Source organism: Vulpes vulpes, chromosome 16 (genome assembly GCF_048418805.1).
Source record: "Vulpes vulpes isolate BD-2025 chromosome 16, VulVul3, whole genome shotgun sequence".
Classification (NCBI taxonomy): domain Eukaryota; kingdom Metazoa; phylum Chordata; class Mammalia; order Carnivora; family Canidae; genus Vulpes; species Vulpes vulpes.
Window position 1 is genome coordinate 90,692,279 of NC_132795.1, and position 13,945 is coordinate 90,706,223.

Here is a 13,945-nt window from a genome sequence, read left to right on the forward strand (position 1 = left end):
CCCAAAGGTGAAGACACGGTTCTCATCCAAACGTACAGTGAGCCTTGTCCAAGATTTCTTTAGCTCCCTAATGAGGGAAGCAGCACGATGACACAGCTAGTTCCAAGGAGAAGAGACAGAAATATATGTGGTTAGTGACGAGAAGGCCGGAGCAAGATGGCTGAGTTAGAGACAGGACAAGATGGTGACCTCACAGGGCAATCAAACTGCCTATCTTTTCTACTCAACAGAAGTCATTTGCATCCCCACCGGGGAAAAGGTCACTTGCAAAATATGCCACTCTTCCACACAGTAGATGTAACCTCACAGAGCTCAGCCTAATCGCTTGAAAATAGTAAGTCCAACAGTTGCTTCCCTCAAAATCAGATGACTTGTAGGCAGATTGTTACACAGACTCACAGTCATGTGGCTTTGAAAGAGTATGGGGGGGGGGTAACTGGGTGACGGGCATTAAGGCGGGCATGTGATGTGATGAGCGTCACGTGTTACGCGAATCCAGTGGTTGAACACTGCATCTGATGATGTGCCATGTTGGCTAATGGAATTTAAATCAGAAGGAAAGAGAGAGAGAGAGGAAGGAAGGAAAGAAGGAAGGAAGGAAGGAAGGAAGGAAGGAAGGAAGGAAAGAGGGAGGAGTACCTGGTAATATTTTTGCTGAATTTCTGATTTTTGGATAATTTTTCTTAACAAAGGGAAGTAAGGGACTAGACAGACTATTGTTCTCACTTAGGTTGGAGAACTAAATAAAGCATCAGAGTCCTGGAACAAGCTATGACTTTCAAAGAGGCACATTGTGGAGAATCTGGTCCAAGAAAATGTATCCCCAAACATAGGTTTATTAATTATTTTTTTAATTTTTATTTATTCATGAGAGACTTAGAAAGAAGCAGAGACACAGGCAGAGGGAGAAGCAGGCTCCATGCAGGGAGATCCATGTGGGACTCATCCCGGGACTCTAGGATCAGGGCCTGGGCTGAAGGCAGACGCTCAACTGCTGAGCCACCCGGGCTTCCCCAAACATAGGTTTAATTATGTCTCCCAACTTGCCTTTTGTAGCTATTCTAGGGCTGATATTCAGCTGGGACACACTGGCAGAGGCATATCAATTATTTATGGCTCATGTCCATTCTCACTGGGCCAGTGCCCCTTTCAGATTTCTTTGTGTCCAACTGGCCAGATGGACCAGTTGTTAAATATTTAAAATATCATCTCTGACTTATCCCACTCAACATGGCTTTTCCTGGCTTTTCTTTTTTTTTTTTTTTTAAAGATTTTATTTATTTATTCATGAGAGACACACACACACAGACAGAGAGGCAGAGACACAGGCAGAGGGAGAAGCAGGCTCCACACAAGGAGCCTGACGTGGGACTCGATCCCAGGACTCCAGGATCATACCCCGGGCTGCAGGCAATGCTAAACCGCTGTGCCACTGGGGCTGCCCTTTTCCTGGCTTTTCTAGTGGCTTCAACCATATGAATATATCCTTAATTCCTGGTTTCTAACCTTATCTCTTGATAGTGAATATTATCCAGGATATATTTGGTAGCAGATAATAGAATATCAACTAAAATAGCTTCAACAATACAGACTCGATTACTTCATATAACAAATCTGGTAGTGGCAGTTTCAGGGTGAATTTAGTGGTTCAGTGATGTCATTGAAGATCTCAAGTCTTCTCATCTTTTCTTTCTGCCGTCTCAGCATGTCGGCCATGTCTCCTTGCTGTGGTCACAAGATCGCTGCCGTAGCACCAAGTATTACTTTCATAGGACATCATCCTAACATGAAGGTTAAGGAGGAGGTCTTGGGGTGCTTTTCCTTTTTTGATTCTCTCTCTTTCTCATTTATTTTTTAAGTAGGCTCCATGCCCAGTGTGGAGCCCAACACATTGCTTGAACACATGACCCTGAGATTGAGACCTGAACTGACATCAAGAATCAGACACTTAACGGAGTGGGCCACCTAGGCACCCCTCCTTTTTATTTTTAACCAAAGAGTAAATTCTTTCTTAAGAGCCACCAGCAGGCTTCCACTTATGTTTTATTGGCCAGAAATGGGTCACATGCCAACCTTTATACCAATTACCGACAAAGAAGATGAGCTTTGGCCCAATTATAGTTAATTTTCTTCAGCTGGGCCTACTGACCTTGACTCAGATCAGCTTTCTATTAACAAGAAAGATGAGGAAATGGCAGCTGAGTAGCAACGAGCTACAACAGCCACTCATAGCACTTTAGTTGGTGTTCTTTTAATTTGGAATTCTTCCAACAGTCTGTTCCTCCTTTTTCTGGTTTAAAAGTAATGTCTACGTGTTTCTTATTATAAAAGTAATGTATGCTGATTGCTCATTGGGGAGAATATAGAATACATAAAAGAAAATAAAAATCACTATGTGGGTATGTGTATGGATATACATGGATTACGCAAAATTAGGACTGTATTATATGTAATTTAGTTTAGTTTCTTATCTATTTTCACTTGACATTTTATGATGATCTTGTTTCTGTTTCCTTCTTGGTCCCAGCCCTTCTCCACACATGTCCAAAGGAAAAGAAAAGCACAGAACACATCCTGAGTCTCCACGAAGTGATTAATGAGCTAAAATTCACTTTTGATTCAAGAAGGTCCTGAATTGCTAGCTCCTCATTGGTCTCCACATGGGGCACACCATCTTGTCACTCTCCACCCGCGTTCCCTCCCAGACCCCCAGGACAACAAGACACCTAGGTCAAGAAAGAAAGAGACAGAGAAAATACATTCTATTCTTCTCCATCTGACTAAGGCTTGACACTGGGAGTGACCTCACTGTCTTTGAGAATCCTGGTCTCACCTTTACAGGTCTCAGCAGGACACCTCTATCTTTGTATGACTAGCGGGTGATAGCACCAACTGTTGTGCATGGAATAAATGCTCCTATGTTGGTGGCAGGGATAATCTCCATCTCCATAGAGCGTTGCTTGTACCTCTGTCCTGTGTGTCATTATGTTAACAATGGGGAGGCATATATGGGAGAACTCCTGTGGTTGAGCTGGTTCTTAGAGACCTCCAGATGAGGAGCTATTTGTCCTGGACAAAAGTTCCCTGATTGATCACTGTGTCCACAGCACATTATCAACCTCAAGGGGCCTTACTTTAGACAAAACACTGTCTACAGTTGTGCTATGGAGTATCTGTTCTCAGTATTTGTTGCTTACTTTGGTCATGGTATCAGTAGAGATAAATGCCTATTGTTAAAAGGCCTAGAGCTACTATTTGAGGATACTTGGCCCCAAAGCCCCATGTGACAGACAAAAAAGATAAAAGATGGCAAAAGAGATAATTTCTTACATTCTATCCACCCAGGCCATAAAATGTGAATGCCATTTTTAGGTGGTAGGGAGCTGTGAAAGTCTCTATTAAACTTTGTGAGGAACCACCTGACCATATGTGGCAGATTGTATTTTCCAAAGGTGGCCCCACCAATATCTTCCATCCCACATGCTCTTCTGCAATGTGACGTTGCTACTCTCTCAAGAGATGGTCTAATGGGTCACCTATCCTTGAATCTGGCTGGCCTTAGTGACTCCCATGTAAGATTGCCAGGTTTAGCAGAAAAAAAAAAAAAAAAAAACAAGATGCCCAGTTAAATTTTGATTTCAGATAAACAGTGAGTGATTTTTTAATGTAAGTATGTCCCATGCAGTGTTTGTATTTCATTTCACCCCTCTTCTCATGTAACCATAGAATGTGACAGAAGGGTTGCACATGACTTCTAAGGCTAGATTAGAGGAAGCTTGAAGTGTCTGTCTTGGTCTCTTAGAACCCTTGCTCTATTGATGCTGCCTTTTGGGACACACCCTCTTGGTAAACTGTGCTGTGAGAAACCCGAACCTCATGTAGATTCTCCAAAGATCCCAGCCCAGGTGCCAGGCATGTGGGTAAAGGCACCACTACCAGAGCAGGCTTATCAACAGAATTTTCTATGGTGATGGATATGTTCTATATCTGTATTGTCCAATACCGCAGCTGCTAGCCACATACATCTGTGTTCAATCCACTAGCCATATGTGGCCATAGAATCTTAAAATGTGGGCAGTGCCACTGAGTAACTAAATTTTAAATTTTAGTTAATTAATTTTATTTTTTTAAAGACTTTATTTGAGACAGAAAGAGAGAGAAAGAGAGAGAGAGAGCATGAGCAGGGGGGAGAAGGAGAAGTAGTCTCCCCACGGAGTAAGGAGCCCAATATGGCTCGATCCCAGGACCCTGGGATCATGACCTGAGTGAGCCAAAGGCAGACGCTCAACTGACTGAGCTACCCAGGCGCCCCAATTTTTAGTTAATTTAAATGTACATTTAAATAGCTGCATGTGGCCACTGTTTGGACACTATAGTTGTAAATGATTTCAGTACCCAGCCCTTGGAGTCAATCCTACTCATTTGAGTCTTTCTAGTTGAGGCCTCAGGTATCCAGGTGCAGAGCAAAGACCCCTCAACAGTGCACTGTCCAAATCCCAACCCACAGAATCCAGAACATTAACAAAAAGGGTGTTGTATGTTGCCAAGTTTGGGGTTGTTTATTATGCAGCAGGAGATAATCAGAACAAAGTGTACCAAGAAAGACTATCTAGAGGAGGGTTCCAAATCCAAAGGCCCTAGGGCCAGGAAGGAAGTAAATGAAGAGAACAGCCCAAGGTGATTGTAGCCAAGACCCATGAAAAGGGCAAGGATCAGTCATCTAGTTAAACAATGTTCTTCAGTTTCTAGTGACCCAGAGAGGCCTCAGGCCTGGAGGGTAAAGATTTCTGCTGACTCTACTTACGAGGCGTGACATCTCAAGTCACTTTTAATTTTGAGCCCCAATTTCTTAACCTATAAAGTAGGACTGAAATGACCTGTCTACACAGGTTGGCTTAGCATGTTGGAGGATCCAAGGAGCTTGTGGAACGAGGGCACATTGTTTGCTCCTCACACTGGAATCCATCCTCACAGACCTGCTCAGTCCTCTGCTCTGGAACAGCTTTGCAAACCCACTACAGCAGCTCATGTTTCACTTACAGGAGCTCTGTGGTTTTAGGCACCAAATCTTATTAAACAAGATGAAACTGTTAAAAGAAACCTCATGGTTTTTCTGGGTATCTGGTGGGGCTCTGTTTCTGTGGAGGCTTTTAGCTCTGAGTTGCACACTTTGCTGAAGCTGGTTTCCAGTGATGATCATTGAAATGGGCCTGGGGTGCAAGGCCCCAGGAGCCCTGATGGACTGGCCTTGGGGCCTAGACATCTGAGGGTGGATCTCAGTGTTCTCTCAGATGTCAAGGGAATTGTTTGGAACTAAATTCTGGCCAACAAGGAGCAGTGAGCCTATGTATGAAATCTAAGAGCACATGGCATGTGTATAGTCAGTGTGCTCTAGATTTCAGGATGGGAGATTTCAAGAAAGTTCAGGGAAAGGATGGGCATGATCCCATGTCCCGAGTGGAAAGAGTGGAGACTTTAGAATGAGACAACATGGGTTTGAATCCAGGCTCTGCCAATTATAGGGTCGATGATCTCTGAGACTCAGTTATCTTATTTGTGAAAGGGGTGTGATACCTCCCTCCCAGGGTGTTATAAACAGTAATTGGGATACAACTAAATATTGACATTTAGTCAATACTGAAAAGAATATCAGAATATTCAATAGATAATAAGATGTATCACATTCACATCCAGTGAATAAATATCCATGAATTAATAGATGTTTGAGAAATACAGATATCGCCCAAAAGAGAAGCTGGCTTAGGAGGGTTGGGGGCTTTAGAAGATGGCACATGACAACTTCAGAGCAAGTTCTCTTGGTGCCGAATGACAGGGCAGGCAGCAAAAGTGGTTAGAAATCAAAGAGGGATGTGGTCCTGCTTTTCTACCTGCAAATAAGCAAAGAGGAAAATGATTAAAAGAGCCTATTTGGAAGCTTAGATTACCTCACTTTTCCGGGGCGCAGGGAAGTCACCCAAGCTTGCAGGGGGCAGTTTCACAGATTCTCTATATCTTAAAAATCCAACAGTCTTCCTTCTTGAAATTTATCTTACAGCAATAATGAGATAAGTAAATCAAGAAGTATATTCAAGCATGCTGTTGATAAAGAGTAAAAACTGGCAACAGCCTAAATATTGAGTAATATGAAGTGGCTAAATAATTATTGTAAACCTATAGCAGCATGTATGTAGCCATAAAAGTAAATAATGTAGGTCTATGTTTATTGACATGGACAGATATTCAAAAACTGTTATGTGACAAATGGATGTTAGCAAACAATATGAATAGTCCAGTCTCCCTCTTTTTAAAAATTTCATCTTATGTAAATTCAATTAATTAACATATGATTAGTTTCAGAGGTAGAGGTGAGTGGTTTATCAGTCTTATATAACACCCAGTCAGTGCGCATCACATCACGTGCCCTCCCTAATGCTCATCACCCAGTTACCCTGTCCCTCTACCTTATCCCCTCCAGTGACCCTCAGTTTGTATTTTTATAGTTAAGAGTATCTTACGGCTTGTCCCCTTCTCAGATTTCATCTTGTTTTATTTTTCCCTCCATTCCCCTATGGTCTTCTGTTTTGTTTCTTAAATTCCACCTTTGAGTGAGATCATAGGATAATTGTCTTTCTCTGACTGACTTATTTCACTTAGCATAATACCCTCTAGTTCCAACCATGTTATTGCAAATGGTAAGATTTCGGGTATTTTGAGGGCTGAGTAGTATTCTGTTGTATAAATATACACCACATCTTCTTTATCTGTTCATCTATTGATGGACATCTGGGCTCTTTCCATAGTTTGGTATAATCTCCCTCTTTTTTTAAAAAATATTTTATTTATTCATGAGAGACACACACACAGAAAGAGAGAGAGACACAGAGACCCAGGCAGAGGGAGAACCAGGCTCCATGCAGGGAGCCTGACATGGGACTCGATCCCTGGTCTCCAGGATCACACCCTGGGCTGAAGGCGGCGCTAAACCGCTGAGCCACCCGGGCTGCCCAATCTCCTTCTTTAAAGTGCATGGTATTTACGTAACATGGACCTATCTAAATATTCAGTGCTTACGATCAGTTGGTTTATAGGATGTGCTTTTGACTGAAATATAACTCAAATACCATACACGTCACCCTTCTAAAGTGCACAGTTCAGCAGTTTTTAGTATATTCAGAGTCGTGCACAATCTTCACTAATTCCACAACATTTTCCTTACCTGAGCATTTCGTAACCCATGTCCGTTAGTGGTCAGTCTTCTCCCCAGTCCTTGGCAACCACTAATCTTTTCTGTCTCTATCGATTTGTGTTCTGGACGTTTCTTATAAATGGAATCCTACTGTATGTGGCCTTTTGTGTCTGGCTTCATTTAGCATAATGTCTTCAAGATTCACCCTGGTTGTAGCACATATCGGTACTTTATTCCTTTTCACTGCTGAATATTACACTGTGATATTACATATGTCACATTTTATTTATCCATTCATCAGTTGCTGGACATGGGGTTGATTCCACTTTTTGGCTATGGTGAAGAATGCTGCTGTGAGCATTCGAATCTAATTTTTGTGTGAACATAGGTTTTCAGTTCTTTGGATGTATGCCAAGGAGTGGAACTCCTACATCAGATGGTAATTCTATATTTAACTTTTTTTTTTTCAAGATTTTATTTATTTGAGAGACAGTACCATGAGGGAGAGAGAGAGATTGAGCAAGCAGAAGGGGAGGGAGAAACAGGCCCCCAGCTGAGCAGAGAGCCTGATATGAGGCTCCATCTTAGGACCCCAAGATCATGACCTGAGCTGAAGGCAGATGCTTAACTGAGCCACCCAGGTGCCCCATATTTAACTTTTTAAGTAATGACCAAATTGTTTTCCACAGCAGTTGCACCAGTGCACATTCCCACCAGGAATATATGAGGTTTCCAATTTCTCCACATACTCGCCAACACCTATTTTGCTTTTTTTTCTGGCTTTATTATTTATTTATTTATTTATTTATTTATTTATTTATTTATTTATTTATTTATTTTTAATAACTGTTCTAATGGATGTGAAGCGGTATCTCACTGTAGCTTTAAACTGCATTTCCCTAATGACTAGTGATGCTGAGTGTCTTTTCATGTACTTATTGGTTGTTTATGTATCTTCTTTAGAGAAATGTCTATTCAAATCCTTTGCCAGTTGGTGGGATTTGGGTTGTTTTCTTTTTGTTTTACCACATTTCTGATTTATAGGCAATGACGACCTGTTGTTTGTGTAATAATTAATGAAAGAATCATGATAAAGTCTGGTGTGGCTGCATAGTGCCCCTTTCTGGAATCACTAGTTTGGGCCTAGGCTCCCTGGCAGGATTCATCTCAATTAGTCAGGGGTGACTCCCCTGGAGGAGCAGAGACCCCTCTGGCTTTGGCTAAGGGGAACGTTATCAGGAGGAAAATAATATTCAGAGGTGGGTCCTGATTATAGAGAGAAAATTCAGGGTCTAAGGATTCTGGTAGCAGGTGGAGCAAGGTCAGGTCTGGGAGCAGTGGGGCTGAGCGTAGCCACAGAGGAGAGGTTACTCTGAGGCACCTGTGAGAGCTCCAGCCTAACATGGGCCAGATGTGGGCCACACTTTCCAAAACAGAGAAGGCATCCTTTCTTCAGTTAGAATTCTCATTTTGGGGGTGCCTGGGTGGCTCAGTGGTTGAGCGTCTGCCTTCAGCTCAGGTCATGATCCCAGAGTCCCGGGATCGAGTCCCACATCAGGCTCCCTGCATGGAGCCTGCTTCTCCCTCTGCCTGTGTCTCTGCCTCTCTCTGTGTGTCTCTGATGAATAATTAAAAAAAAAAAAGTAGAACTCTGATTTTGGAGGCACTCCTGCAATAATTCTATTTATTTTGCCTAGAGCAGTTCCTTTCTTCTTCCTTACTATGCGAACTGACTGTGGCTGATTTGGTCACTTAGCAAAATCCTCAGGTTCTGTTGGGTTAGTCTGGAATCCTTCAAAGGTCACACCAACCTTCTCCTGGGATGTTTTGCTCTGCCTGACACCAAAGCCTACCAAATACATATATGCTTTCCAGCAAATAGGCACCCAAACCGTAGATGCAACCTGTTCAGGAAGTCCTGCTTTCTGCCCTGAGAACCCACCTGACCCTTTATCGAAAGGTCCTCTCTGGGATGATGTCACACTCTCTCAGCTTCCAGGGTCAGCTAGCCCTGTGGTTGAGGCAGGTAACAGGTCCCTCGGTCAAGTGAGAGGACGCAGGACCACCAGGGCTTACGCCTCAAATGCTCAATAAGGGTAGATGATAGAGGCCTGCCACTTCTTAGCCAACTATTGTATCCTGACTATGGTATGACTTGATGTAATTATGATACGGTGCGTCTCCTGAAAATACACTTCTAATGTGCATTAGTCCAATTAACAAACCCTCTGGTATAGATTTTTTTTTTTTTTGGTATAGATTTTTATAGTATTTTTAACCAGCTAAATAATCACCTCTGTAGTGTTATTCATAATTGAAATTCATAGTTTCAAATGTTTTTGGGTTTTAAAAATTTTTTTACATATTTATTCATGAGAAAGAGAGAGGCAGAGACACAGGCAGAGGGAGAAGCAGGCTCCATGCAGGGAGCCCGATGTGGGACTCGATCCCGGGACTCCAGGATTGCACCCTGATGTGGGACTCGATCCTGGAATTCTGGGATCACACGCTGAGCCAAAGGCAGACGCTCAACTGCTGAGCCACTCAGGTGTCCCAGGGTCTTTCAAATGTTAACGAATCATCCTTGAGGTATGTTAAAGTTAAAAGTAAGTAACAAGAGTGTGTAGAAGAAGACAGGATAAATTCATAAACTTGGGATAGGCAAAGCTTCACTTGTCAGGACACTCAAAAAAGCACTGGAATAAAAGAAAACTGACACATTGAAATTCAGAAGAAGAAAAAAGTCCAAAAAATCATCTGCTCTTTGGAAAACACATTTAAAAAATTGAAAAATACAAGGTAGGGGATCCCTGGGTGCTTCAGCGGTTTAGCGCCTGCCTTTGGCCCAGAGCGCCTCCCTGCATGGAGCCTGCTTCTCCCTCTGCCTGTGTCTCTGCCTCTCTCTCTCTCTCTCTATGTCTATCATGAATAAATAAATAAAATTTAAAAAAAAAGAAAAGTACAAGATAACTGGAAGAAAATATTTGCAATGCATATATCTGACCAAGGACTTGTATTCAGAATATGTATTTTTAAATACCAATTTTTAAAATGACCAAAAGGGTGAAAAATATGTTGGAGCTCTTTATATTAGCTTTACAACTTTTCTGTAAATCTGAAGTTATTCTAAAATAAAGTTTATTTTAAAAATATGAGCAAAAGGGCAGCCCAGGTGGCTCAGCGATTTGGTGCTACCTTCAGCCCAGGGCGTGATCCTGGAGACACGGGATTGAGTCCTACGTGGGGCTCCCTGCGTGGAGCCTGCTTCTCCCTCTGCCTGTGTCTCTGCGCCTCTCTCTCTGTGTGTGTCTCTCATAAATAAATGAAATATTTTAAAAAATATATGAGCAAAAGACTTGACTAGACACTTTATAAAATGCATATGAATGCCAAAAAGATATGTGAAAAGATTTCCAATATCATTACTCATCAGAAAAATGCACATTAAAATCACACTACTACGTACCCACTAGAGTGACTAATATTAAAAAGATTGACAAAGCCAAGTGTTGGTGGGACAATTATACCGCTTACACATTGGTGGTAGAAAAATAAAGTGATAAAACCACTTTGGAAAATAGTTTGGCAGTTTCTTAAAAAGTCAAGTACAGGGATGCCTGGGTGGCTCAGTGGTTGAGTGTCTGGCTTTGGCTCAGGGCGTGATCCCAGGGTCTTGGGATCGAGTCCCCATCTCAGACTCTCTGCAGGGGGCCAGCTTCTCCTTCTGCTTGTGTCTCTCATGAATAAATAAATAAAATCTCTAAAAAAAATTCAAGTACATATTTATCATAGGACCTTGTAATTCTACTCCTAGATATTTACCCAAGAAGAATGAAACTATGTCCACAAAAAGACTCATAACCTGAGTGTTGATAGGAACTGTATTTATTATGGCCCCAAACTGAAAACAACCCAAATTTCTAACAAGTGAATGAAGAAACAAATTGTGATGGAGCCCTAAAAGGGGCTACTAGTCAGCAATAAGAATGAACCATGGCCCTACATGCACAGCATGGGGGCTCCTCCAGGACATCGTGCTAAATGAAGCCAGATACAGAAAGAGGGCTCCCTGTGTGATCCCACTGATACGGAAGTGCCCGGGCTGAGGGCCAGGTAGAGGTGGTGACTGCAAAGGGGCACAAGGGAACTTTTGGGGGTGATGGGACTATTCTGTAACGTGATTGCGATGGGGGTCACGTGACTCCATATGCACTTAACAGAACCGTTACACTAAAAAAAAGGTCCATTTCATTGTATGTGAATTACACCTGAAAAAGTTACTTTTTAGAAGAAATGGAAGGAGAGGAATAGGAAGAAGAAGGAAAAGAAGAAGGAGGGAAGAAGGAGGGAAGAAGGAGGAGGGTGGCGGGAGGAGGAGGGTGGTGGGAGGAGAAGGAGCAGGACAAAGAACATGAACAGGCAGAGATGGTGGTATTCTCGGGTGAGCCTTCGTCTGCCTTTGCCTGTCACTGCTGAGCGCTGGGGCAGGGAGATCAAGGCACAGGCCTGTCCCTAGGAGCTTACAGTCAAGGCACAGGCCTGTCTCTAGGAGCTTACAGTCAAGTGCAATTTTGTTCAAGATCTCCCCAAGTGTGAGGAGTGACAAAGCATCCCTTCCACTGGGATTGGAAGGAGGGAGTCCCTGTGGTTTGGTAGGGTCCTGTCCTTCCTCTGCGTCCTCACCCCACACCTCGCAGCCTGTGGGTGCCCAGGCCCCAGGCCGCAGAGGCTTGGGAAGAGCCATCCCTAGGCGCTGTGTGGGCTCTTCTCCCCACTGCCCTGATGGCTCCCCAGCTGTGACTCCTCCTCTTTCAGACTAAGCTAGGACACAGCTTTAGGGGGCTCCTCCGGCCACCACCCTGGTGCCCCTGCCTCTCACCCTCAGCACCTCCACTCCTGGGAGGCAGATCCCCATCGCTCATGGGGCCTGGGAAGGAAGCCCCTTGTGATCCTGCATCTGGGGCAGCTCCCCTCCCCCCAGCCCTTTACCTACTTGATGAAGATAATAAAGGCTCACGTGTCTGAGCTGGGGACACCTAAACCCCCAGGATTAAGCCCTGGTCATCCATGAGGAGGAAGGGGGACACTTTATGTCTCGTGATGAGCCTACAGCCCCAGACAAGGGCCGGGGACACTTCTCAGCCTGGTCTTTCTACCACTGCTCCGGAGGCCCCCCTCTAAAACACAGAGAAGACACTGAGAGAAGGTGCTGGGTGTCGGGTGGGGGTAAGGGCTCGGGGGGGCGGCCAGCTCCTGTCAGTGGAGGGTGGGCCCCGGTGGCAGGTGGAACTCGGACAGCGGATGTCACCCCAGTCCTGGCGCTGCCCCTGCCCTCTGCTGCTGGGCTGTGTGTGGTCACAGGAGCAAGGCTTGGGGGACACAGGGGGTGGTTTGGGGAGGTCGAGCCCAAGAAATGCCACCTTGGGATCTATGCCATGGCTCTCAAACTTTAAATGCCAGCCCAAGAAATGCCAGCTTTGGGTCGAGCCCAAGAAATGCCATTCAAGGGAGGTAGCAGCAGCCGTGAATCAGGAAGTTGGCCTGTGACTCGGGATCAGATGAGAGGAGGTGCCGCCTGGCTGGAACCTGGAAGCGGGGCTATTCCTTCTTCTGTGCCTGCCCACCCCCGGGGTTTCTAAGAAATGCTCGTTCCCTGGGGGATCCCCGGGTGGCTCAGCGGTTTGGCACCGGCCTTCGGCCCAGGGTGTGATCCTGGGGTCCCGGGATCGAGTCCCACTCGGGCTCCTTCGATGGAGCCTGCTTCTCCCTCTGCCTGTGTCTCTGCCTCTTTCTCTCTCTCTCTCTCTGTGTCTCTCATGAATAAATGAATAAAATCTTAAAAAAAAAAAAAAAGAAATGCTTGGCCCCTATGTCTTGGTTCTCCTAGGAGCCAGATGTATAATCATTTGGGCACATTTATTTTTATTTTATTTTATTTTTTAAAAGATGTATTTGTTTATTCATGAGAGACGCACAGAGAGAGACAGAGACACAGGCAGAGGGAGAAGTGGGCTTCCTGCAGGGAGCCCCATGTGGGACTCGATCCCCCCATCCCCCGGACCCAGGATCATGCCCTGAGCCAAGGCAGACGCTCAACTGCTGAGCCACCCCGGCGTCCCAGTTTGGGCACATTCTAACTTGAAAATGCAGAAACATCCTTCCAGCTGCCTCCTCCTTTTCCTTCCAGAGCCAGAAGAGTGTAGGGGGAGAGCCTGGGTTGGAAATCAAGTGGAAAATGCTTTTGTTTCTGGGGATTAGGGAAGAATTATCGGAGTCAAGTCCTCATCTGTAAAAAGAAAACGTAAATGCGCTGTTAAGTCCTGCTTAATAATTCAGACACCGAACTGAGCCAACTAGAAGCTGAAGTGAACGATCAGATATACCCACACTCTTCCCTTTTTATCAGCTTGCAAATGTCCTGGTTGGCATCCACTTGGAGAGAAGCAATTAATGGCAGTGGAACTAAACCATTCATTTATTCATTCATTCATTCAATAAAATTTTCATTATTTCCTCCCATATAACAGGCAGACACAGCTAAAAGCTGAGGATACCCATTAGAACAAGGCAAATATCCCTATACCTCAGGGACCTTGGGATCTATGCCATGGCTCTCAAACTTTGAGGTACATCAGACTCCCCTCGATGGCTTAAAACACAGATTGCTGGGCCCCATCCCTGGAGTTTCCAATTCAGCAGATCTGGGGTGGCCCAAGCATTTGCATTTCTAATAGGTTCCCATGAGATTCTTTTTTTTTT